This window comes from Eulemur rufifrons, chromosome 30 (genome assembly GCF_041146395.1).
Source record: "Eulemur rufifrons isolate Redbay chromosome 30, OSU_ERuf_1, whole genome shotgun sequence".
Classification (NCBI taxonomy): domain Eukaryota; kingdom Metazoa; phylum Chordata; class Mammalia; order Primates; family Lemuridae; genus Eulemur; species Eulemur rufifrons.
In genome coordinates this window covers 124983764-124994295 of record NC_091012.1, presented here as the reverse complement: position 1 = coordinate 124994295, position 10532 = coordinate 124983764, and positions in this window count along the sequence as shown.

Here is a 10532-nt window from a genome sequence, read left to right as displayed (position 1 = left end):
CTTTGGAATAACCCATGCTTAGTAAAAATTTGTTGATTTGAATTAAGCTAGCTTTTTATTTTTAACCACTTCACGAGTTACAGATGGAGCGTGGTCTTTTCTATTTCTACCTAACTTTCCCTTTTTTGTCAGTCCCACATCCAAAAGACTCCTCTTCTAGCCTGCAGGGATCTCTCCTTCGTTTTTGTTCATATTGTCTGTACCTTTTCAGTGATTGTTTTGTTGTGTACCACACCTAACACACAGTGCAATAAATATTGTACTGAATTATACTATTTTTGTTCATTTTTACTTGAATTTTTGGTTGAAGCAATAGGAGGCTTGGGGAGAAAAATTAAGTTCGAGAGAATTTTTCAGGTTACATATATGGTATAATAAGTAGAGAGTTTATAATTTTTGTGAAATCAAGTAACCTTCCATCAGTTTCCAAAATATAGCCAGACACATTCTCATCAATATAAACAGCATTGATTTCAGCTGGAACAGCTGGAACCAGGGATTCAAGGCCATGAAGATGCCTTCTCTCCATCACTTTGCTTTCCTTTGCATACTGGCTTCATTCTTTTTTCTCTCTGTTTAATGGCATTCTCCACATGGCAAAAGAAGCTCTGGAACATCTTACAACCACAGCCACACACATGGAGACTGACCCAAATTTCTATGTCCCAAGTACAAAATAGTCCTGAGAAGAGATTCATTGGCCCAATTGGAGTCAGTTACACACTGCTGAACTAGTCAACTGTGGCAGCAAGGCAAGGTCATACGGTGGGTCCACTTGACTTACCAGGAACCCCCTCACCCAGACCCATGGTCAGGTGCTGGATCACAATCTATTAACATGGCTATTTCCACAAGCAACCACACAGATGAGGATCACTTTCTTAGAAAAGGGGTACAGAGCAACCAAACCCATAGAGGTCCACTACAGATGTCATTTAAAGAGGGAAAAAATGGCCGGGCGCGGTGGCTCACCCCTGTAATCCTGGCAATCTGGGAGGCTGACGCAGGAGGATCGCTTGAGGTCAGGAGTTCGAGACCAGCCTGAGCAAGAGCAAGACCCTGTCTCTACTAAAAATAGAAAAAAATTATATGGACAGCTAAAAATATATATATATAGAAAAATTAGCCGGGCATGGTGGCACATGCCTGTATTCTCAGCTACTCGGGAGGCTGAGGCAGAAGGATTGCTTAAGCCCAGGAGCTTGAGGTTGCTGTGAGCTAGGCTGATGCCACGGCACTCTAGCCCAGGCAACAGAGCGAGATTCTGTCTCAAAATAAATAAATAAATAAATAAAAATAAAAAATAAAGAGGGAAAAAATGATCTCATCACTTAGCCTTAGTTCTAACTTAAATCTTAGTTCTAACCTCAGAAAACCCCTGCTAGACCTAGCCAGCACAGCATTCATCCACGCGTCTCCAATTTTCTCAATTGGCAGCATGCAGAAAATTCTTAAAACAGCTTAGCAACCCTGATTTCTATGTGTATGCTGTTATTGTTGTTGTCAAGCATATATGCTATACCACATTTTGGATAGCAGGGATGGCAGGCAAAGTGGTCACAAAAATCAGGTCAGGAAACATGCAACAATTATACAGTGGTGAGAATCACTGTCCTTAAGTAACGATTCTCCACCCCACCTTTTTGTTTCCTGTTATGTTCCATTAGTTCTATTTTGACATGGCCTCAGGGTAACAGAGATGGTATCAAATGTGTGATTAAAATAAAAGGCTCCTAGTCATGCATTGACAGATACATAAGATTTTATCAATGTCATTATTACAAATAGAACAATAAAATCAAATAAGAAAACCTAACAACACATTGTCGGTTCAATCTAGTGTTACAAGTGAAAAATATCTAGTAACCATCTTTTCTTGGGCTGCTGAACCATATGTACTTTTAGATATCTGATTTCAGTAGAAAATGTTCTTGGAAAACTGTCAGCAACTTTCAAACAAACAGATTCAAGCTACAATTTCATTAGGATAGAAAAACCACTTTTTAAAAATTAGCTTATTTTAGGCCAGGTACGGTGGCTTACACGGGTAGTCCTCGCACTTTGGGAGGCTGAGGCAGGAGGATTGCTTGAGGTCAGGAGTTCAAGACCAGCCTGAGCAAGAGGGAGACACTGTCTCTACTAAAAACAGAAAAATTAGCTAGGCTCAGTGCGCATCTGTAGTCCCAGCTACTCGGGAAGCTGAGGCAGAGGATCGCTTGAGCCCAGGAGTTTGAGGTTGCAGTGAGCTATGATGATGCCACTGCACTCCAGCTGGGACGACAGAGTGAGACTCTGTCTCAAAAAATTGAAAAAAGGGAAAGCAACTTTTCATCGTTCTCCCAACATAAAGCAATGATAAATGTTTCAGGTGAATCATGTCCCAGTTACTCTGATTTGATCATTATATGTTATAAGCTTGTATCAAAATATAACATGTACTTCATGAATATGTACAATTATTATGTATCAATAAAAAATTTTTTTAAATAAAAACAGTAAAAAAAAACTCTTAAAAATTTTGAAAAAAATAGTTTATTTCTCAGATTATAGAGATTATACAAAAGGATCCAGAATAAAATTGGGAAGAGGAGGAGGAAATAATGGAAAAATATTTCCCATGCAAACATTAAAGAAAAAACCTGAAAGACTAGTGGGCTGTTACACGAAAGTGCTTAGTATAATATTATACCCACTTACTCCAACAGAAGCAAAACCAGCATAGGCAATTTAAGAACAGTGATTTTTTTTAAATCTCTTTCTCTATTTTTCCCCAGCTCCACTTTTATGACCGCTCATCAAATCCAAGTGTTGAAAGGTTCTTGTCTTTAGAAATGCTCTTTTTCCTCTAATAATTTCCCTCTTGCTTAAAAATGACAAACATTTAAAATATGTAATACCATTAGTAACATGGGATCAGAGGGACTCTTTGGATAGGACCTTCATTTCAGAGTGTCAACTTCAATAAAGCTGTCTCTTTCAATAATATAGGGCTTAAACAGTAAAATTTCAATGGGCATCTCTTCTACCCTCATCTTCCAATCATTCTGCACCTCATCATGCCCACCCTCTCTCTCACTTAATCCACTTCTCCAACAAATTCAGGTTCCCTTCCATTCATTCCTCACTCTGCATCCTATTTATCTCCATTCCCTTTCCCACCTGCTTTCCTTTTTTTTTCACACCAACTCAACTGCTACCATCACAGTTGAGAAATAAAACCTCCCTTCAAACCCTAAGGCAGCCCGTTCAGCTGGGGCAGTGTAAGATCCAACCTTGCTATTCCTTAGTCTGAGGAAAACCAACAAGTGCCTGCTCATACAATTATAGTGTCACAGAGATTCATAACCAGGAAAAGAACGAAGCTGTAAATATCACTATCTCCACAAAAGCTCATGCTTCAGAGTGCACTCAAGTTTTTGAAACTTACTTTATAGTTAGGATTTGTATATTTTATAGATGTTAAAACATGCTCTGTTTGAGTTTACATAATAGGCTTTCGGGTTTAAATTTGTATTTTGTGCTGTTTGGAGGTGGAGCCACAAAAAAACAAGGTGGTAACATTGACATTAGTCTATCTGGGTAATCTTTTTTTTTTTATTTCAGCATATTATGGGGGCATCTGGGTAATCTTTATGTGTGATATTTATGGGATTGTTAGACGGCCTTGTTCTGTTTATATAGCACATTGCACAGGACACCACATATGGCTTCGGTTTGGCCTGATTTGTGGAGGTGCAGAAACCAACCCTGGAGTGGGGAAAGATCCTTATTTTACTCCTGAAAAGTCTCTTCAAAGTGGCCATTTCTTCCTGGACTCCAGTTCCTACCATCACCCACAATTGCTGACTCCCTATGATTGCTCAATTTCTCTGTCTCCCTCACCCTGGTCCTGGCAGTTCTTGTAAAACTTCCCTGAGGACATAGATAAAGATTAGAGATACAGATGGAAATATATAGAGATGGTGATAGAAATAGAGATATGAGCTGGGCTTGATGGCTCACACCTATAATCCTAGCACTTTGGGAGGCCACGGTCGGAGGATCACTTGAGCCCAGGAGTTCGAGACCAGCCTGAGCAAGAGTGAGAGCCCATCTCTACAAAAAAGAAAAGAAAAGAAAAGAAAAATTAGCTGTGCACGGTGGCGTGCAATTGTACTCCTAGCTACTCGGGAGGCTGAGGGAAGAGGATGGCTCCAGGAGTTCGAGGTTGCAGTGAGCTATGATGATGCCACTGCACTCTAGCTCAGGCAACAGAGCGAGGCTCTCAAAAAAACAAAGAGAGAAAGAAAGAGAGATATGTACTGAGAGCATTTTGCACTAATGTACTGGAATAAATGTCAATATATGCCTGGCCAAGCCTGCCAGAGCTTGGGTTTGTTATTAAAGGACAAATGAGGTCTAGTGTTGAGAAACTAGAGAAACAGTGTCATTCATGGGAAGTCCAAATTGAATACTTTAGTGGTTGGAGCTACTCCATTTCTAATGGAAGTCTGTGAGTTCCATTCTGAGACTATAAGCATTGAGAAATACTCAGGGCCGGGCGCAGTGGCTCACGCCTGTAATCCTAGCACTCTGGGAGGCCGAGGCGGGTGGATCGCTCGAGGTCAGGAGTTCGAGACCAGCCTGAGCAAGAGTGAGACCCCACCTCTACTAAAAATAGAAAGAAATTATATGGACAACTAAAATATATATACAAAAAATTAGCCGGGCATGGTGGTGCATGCCTGTAGTCCCAGCTACTCGGGAGGCTGAGGCAGTAGGATCGCTTAAGCCCAGGAGTTTGAGGTTGCTGTGAGCTAGACTGACGCCACGGCACTCACTCTAGCCCGGGCAACAGAGTGAGACTCTGTCTCAAAAAAAAAAAAAAAAAAAAATGAAAACAAAAATGAAAAAATGAGAAATACTCAGGATGGCAAGTGAGGGAATGGACAGGAGGGAATTAGAAAGGGGTTCACTGTTTATGGGGGATATCCAAAAGGCTTTGAATTCTCTTGAATCATTCCTGGACCAAAAGCCCCACCAAGACCAAGATGCTTGTGGCGCTGCCTCTCCTACATGCCTGGAGCTGATCTGCAGATTCTCTGCACTCTAAATCCAGCCAGCTCATACCATGGAGAACTAACATCAGTCAGATTCAGTCCCTACCGGTTCGTGGGCTTCACCTCCCTAATGCTGACGCCAACACCATTGCATCTCCTGACTACATGCCCCGCAACTCCCCTTTCATGACCATAGACACACACACAGTCAGTGACATTTGAGAGACTAAGAATACAGCGATGGGCCGGGCGCAGTGGCTCACGCCTGTAATCCTAGCACTCTGGGAGGCTGAAGCAGGTGGATCGTTTGAGCTCAGGAGTTCGAGACCAGCCTGAGCAAGAGTGAGACCCCCGTCTCTACTAAAAAAAAAAAAATAGAAAGAAATTAGCTGGACAACTAAAATATATACACAAAAAATTAGCCAGGCATGGTGGTGCATGCCTGTAGTCCCAGCGACTCGGGAGGCTGAGGCAGGAGGATTGCTTGAGCCCAGGAGTTTGAGGTTGCTGTGAGCTAGGCTGACGCCAGAGCACTCTAGCCTGGTCAACAGAGTGAGACTCTGTCTCAAAAAAAGAAGAATACAGGGATGAATAAGGCACAGTCCTGGACCAGAAGAAGCATACGGCTTATGGGAGGGAGGAAAATTGATATAATTTAATGACAGTAACTCTAATAGAGGAATATGCAAAATACTCCTGATATAGCAAGAGTGGATGACTCCTGGACAATGTAATTTGGACAATATTTTTCTCACCCACCGTGTTAGTTTTCTATTGCTACTGTAACAGTTACCACAAAGGTAGTGGCTTAAAACAACACAAATTTATTATCTTACAGTTCTGTAGATCAGAAGTCTGACCAAGGTCTTACTGGGCTAAAATTGGTAGAGCTGTGTTCCTTCTGGGAGGCTCCAGGAGACAATCCATTTCCTTGCCTTTTCAAGTTTCTAGAGGCCACCTGCACCCTTGACTCGTGGGCCCCTTTCTACCATCTTCAAAGCCAGCAACAATGAATCTCTCTGTTTGCTTCTTCCTCTGACTCTCTGACTTCTCTCTTCCACTGTTTCTTAAAAAAATTTTTTTTAGTCTCCCTCTGTCACCCTGGCTAGAGTACAGTGGTGTCATTGTAGCTCACTGCAACTTCAAACTCCTGGGCTCAAGCGATCCTCCCGCCTCAACCTCCTGAGTTGCTGGGACTACAGGCACATGCCAAAGACGCCCAGCTAATTTTTCTATTTTTAGTAAAGACAGAGTCTTTTGCTCAGGCTGGTCTCGAACTCCTGAGCTCAAGCAATCTTCCCACCTTGGCCTCCCAGAGTGCTAGGATCACAGGTATGAGCCACCACACCCAGGCTCTCTTCCACTTTTAAGAACCCTTGTGATTACACTGGGCACACCAGGACAATTCAGGATAATCTCCTTAGTTTAAAGTCATCTGATTAGCAATTTAATTCCATCTGCAACCTTAACTCCCCTTTGCCATGTAATCTAAGATATTGACAGGTTCTGGGACTAGGATGGGAGCATCTTTGAGGGGCCATTATTCTGCCTACCACACACACTAAAAAAATTCTATTGATATAAACATATGACTACACACACAAACACACACACACACCCCCCAACTGGCATTTCAAAAATAAAGCTAAAACAGTAGCAGCCTTCCCGATCTCCACTGCTGCAACTGACCCCTCCTCCATGACCCTAGCTCCCACTGGTAGTATTTCCAGAGTTTCTTCCTCTTGCCCCTTCAGCCTTAGGGGTGCCTCATCATCCCTTGTTTGTTCCTTCAACTCTGGCCATACCTCTGTATGTAGTTCTATTTTTAAAGCCTCCTCACTCAAACCATCCGGAGGAACTATGTTTTCTGCCAAGACTCTGATCAGACTTTTCCCACTGCCCAATTTTCCATACTCACTCCTGACTTTCAAGGCTGGTGTGTCAGTCTAGGTTCTCCATGAAGACAGAGTCAGACATTCAACAGGTTCATTGGGGGCAATGCCTATGAAACATAAAAGGGAGAGGGAACAGGAGTAGAAAGGGAAAGCCTTCAGTTCATGATGCAGGACTGAAACCTGAGAATGGAGAGGGGCTGGGAAAGATACTTGTATAGGAAGAGGCTCAGACTGCAGCCTGGCTCTGATAAAGCCTAGGCCTGCCAAACAGGGAGCTCTGGTGTGAGGACTGCCCTGCAGAGGAGTCCTGCACTGGCCAGAAATGGCGAGCCCTTGTATGACTGCTGTGCTCAGTCTTTGCTTAGGGGCTGTCTGGGAAATACGTGGTCTCAGATTGAAAGCTGAGGCAGATCCTGAAGGCTGTCAGCTAACTCCATTGCTTCTGGCAGTTGTCTGCTGAAGGGAGATGGGAGTAGGACACCTCCATGGCTGCCACAGGTCACCCCTTGCACTGCACAGATCCACTTCTCCATACATATTCGGGGAAAAACTCCTCTGTGGTTCCCATGCATCTCTCTTCCTGAAGGGAAGAGGGAAGGTAGTAGGACCAACCACAGTCCCTGTCACTGAAGTTGGTCTTGGGGTCACAACTGGTTCTCATCCTCTCTCTTTTCTACTTTCTATTCTAAATTCCTCTCACCTCCACCTTGCCCAGTGATATCACCCAAACCCTCATTCCTGAGAGTTCTGAACCCCTGGTAGCCCTAACCATTTCATACCAGGGTAGCTGCACTTGCCCGTTCATAGTCACAACTGGGCAAGGAAATACCAAGACGTGCCCACCTACATCAGTCACCCATGTTCTACACACATTCCTCTCTGCCCCATTGTGTAACAGCAGCCGTACCTCCTCCTGCTGACTGAGGGCAACTACCCCTGCCAAGATGGTGACTCCTTGGCCACAAGAAGTCCAAAGCCCTGGCCACAGACACACTTCAGGTTCAGTGGAATCCTTGCTGTATCCAGTGGCAAGAATGTGATCCTTTGCAAAAGAGAACCTCAAACTCTGCAGAGCCCAGAGTTGCAGATATAGGAAACATAAAGGCCCCTCGCAGGTCATTAGAAAAGATGGTAATTGGAGCCACTCTTGCTTCCACCTCTTGGTTCCCAGACTCATCTATTCTTCCAGTTGGAGGCACAATACCATTTAGAGGTCTCTGATTCAGTGTTCGTGGTAGGTGGAATCCTAAGTTGGTCCCTATGACTCCCACCCCCTGGTATCCATGTCCTGAATCTATGTCCCCTTTCTCCAGTGTGAGTGAGACCTGTAAATATGATGGATGTGATTCCTGTGATCAGGTTATGGTACCTGGCAAATCTGGAGGGATCACTGGTGCAAGTCCCTGGAGCTCTAAGTGTCCCTAAAGTCTAATTGCAAACGCAACATTAATAACTGCACACTACCAGATACAGTGAAGCCCCATGCTTGGGGACAAATCTCCAGGTCAACATGCAGACTGCCAGATACAGAAAAAGGACAGAAAGCAATTAACATAAACATCTGCTGGATTAAACGACGCTAAAAGAAATATTGCTGCATAAACAGTTTTGCCTAATGGCTCGGGAGTCTATCATCAAGTCCATTTAAATATGGTTTCCTGAGATTTCATGCAACATTACCTGACTATCTGACCCACACTATCTATCATCATTTGAATGGAGGTGGAGGTAGGAAGAGAAGTGGGATCAAGACGTGAAAGAGCTCCGCTTAACTCAGCTCAGCAATGACACAAGCATTAAATTTCAGAGCTGTAAGAGACCTAGTCCTGAAAGAGGACTATCCTATTCCCTCTTTCTTCTCCTCATATATAAATTTTTTTCCAAGAAAATGTGACTTAGTGAAAAGATTTGTCTAAGGCCATAGTGGTAGAGCTAGAACTGTAATCCAAGGCTCCAAAAACATTTTTCAGCCCCACCCCCTGTCACCACCATCTCTCAAGGGTTGTGAGTACACAGAACAGCAATTTGCATGGCTAAGCACATGTTATGAGAAAACAGGACATATTTTCCAATTAGCATTAATGGATCAAGCTGTGATCTTTTAGAAAAGATACACTACAAGAAGAGATAAAAGGGAATCAAACTTTTTACATTAATCAGTTAAGCAAGTTGTGTTTGTGATTTGGGGCAGAGACAGATCAGAAAATTCCATACTATTTTCCCCTCTGACTCTGAGTGCTAATTTTTATGGAAGTGACCTAAGATGTTTATGGTAATGTAGTAGAGTCAAATGTTTCCTAGTAGCCTATCTAGAAAAAAAGAATAGGATCTTGGAGTTGGCAAGGACTCAGCGAACCTGCCCTTTCATAGCCTTTTTTCCAGAAGCTCCCCATTCTTTAGGGCAGTTTGGGGGAGCATTCTTGTTATTAAACGGTTTTTTAATATTGAGCTAATATCTGCTTCCTGGCAGCTGCCCTTGATATGACACAGAATAACTCTAGTCCCACTTTCTTGTGCATCCCTTCAAGTTTAAGTCCTTGCCATGTTACTCCTCCCCTTCCATTATCTTGACTTTGAGCTAAGTATTGCTAGTTCCTTCAATGACATGGTGTGGTTTTCAGTCCTAAACCAGAGTAATACTCCATCAAGGCTGTTTCAGACATTTCTTCAACAGACACAAACGCAAAATGCTGGCATATGCCATTCCGTGTACCTGGGGGAGGATGTTCACCCTGCCAACTGTAATGAGAAAAATAGCTCTGCTTCTCAGAAGTAAATGTTTCAGCAGAAGTGTAGAACAGGGGTATACTGTTCCATATTCTCCCACCTCTATTTCCTCTATTTCTTGGTCATCTTAACTCCTCTATTTCTTGGTCATCTTAACTCCTGGCCTCCCGTGTCACTTGGGAGGCCAATTCTGGATTGTTGCTACTGTCTGAAGCCCAGCCTATAGCTGACCTCACCGCTCACTTCACCGGCTACTAATTAGAGAAGCAGTTCTATCAAGCAGGGCTAGGACTAGGGTGGGGCAAGTGAGGCATTTGCCTTGAACGCAAAATTTGATTTTTAAAAAAATATTGTGTTAAAATATTACTTACCTTTATTACCAGGGTTTTTTGCACTCCCTTAAATTTTGTGCCCAAGGTGAGTATCTCACTTGCCTCACCCTATTCTTGGCCCTGATTCACATGTGGGACTGACCAATGCAACCAAGAGCCAAGAGCTTGGACTAACCAAGAGGCCAGACCTCATTTTGAGTGACAGCCTTCCAATTCAGCTAAAAGACAGATTTATCTGACTCCCCCTACACACACACACACACAAATTGCTGGATTCATCAGGGCAGGGACAGTAGGTACCTGTATCACCTCCCACCAGAGTCCCAGCCCCTGATGTCCCTTTCTGTTTTGTTCCAGGACTTAGATATCATGAACCATTAGGCAAGAAGAGGTTAGGATACAAGGAAAATACTAACAGTTGAAGACACCAAAGCTAGGATCCTCCATTGCTAATGAGCGTATTAGTCCCAAGGCACTCCAGTTAAGTCCTTTTGGTTAAAAGTAATGATTTTTTTCAAGTGAAAGATGGTAGGGCTGGT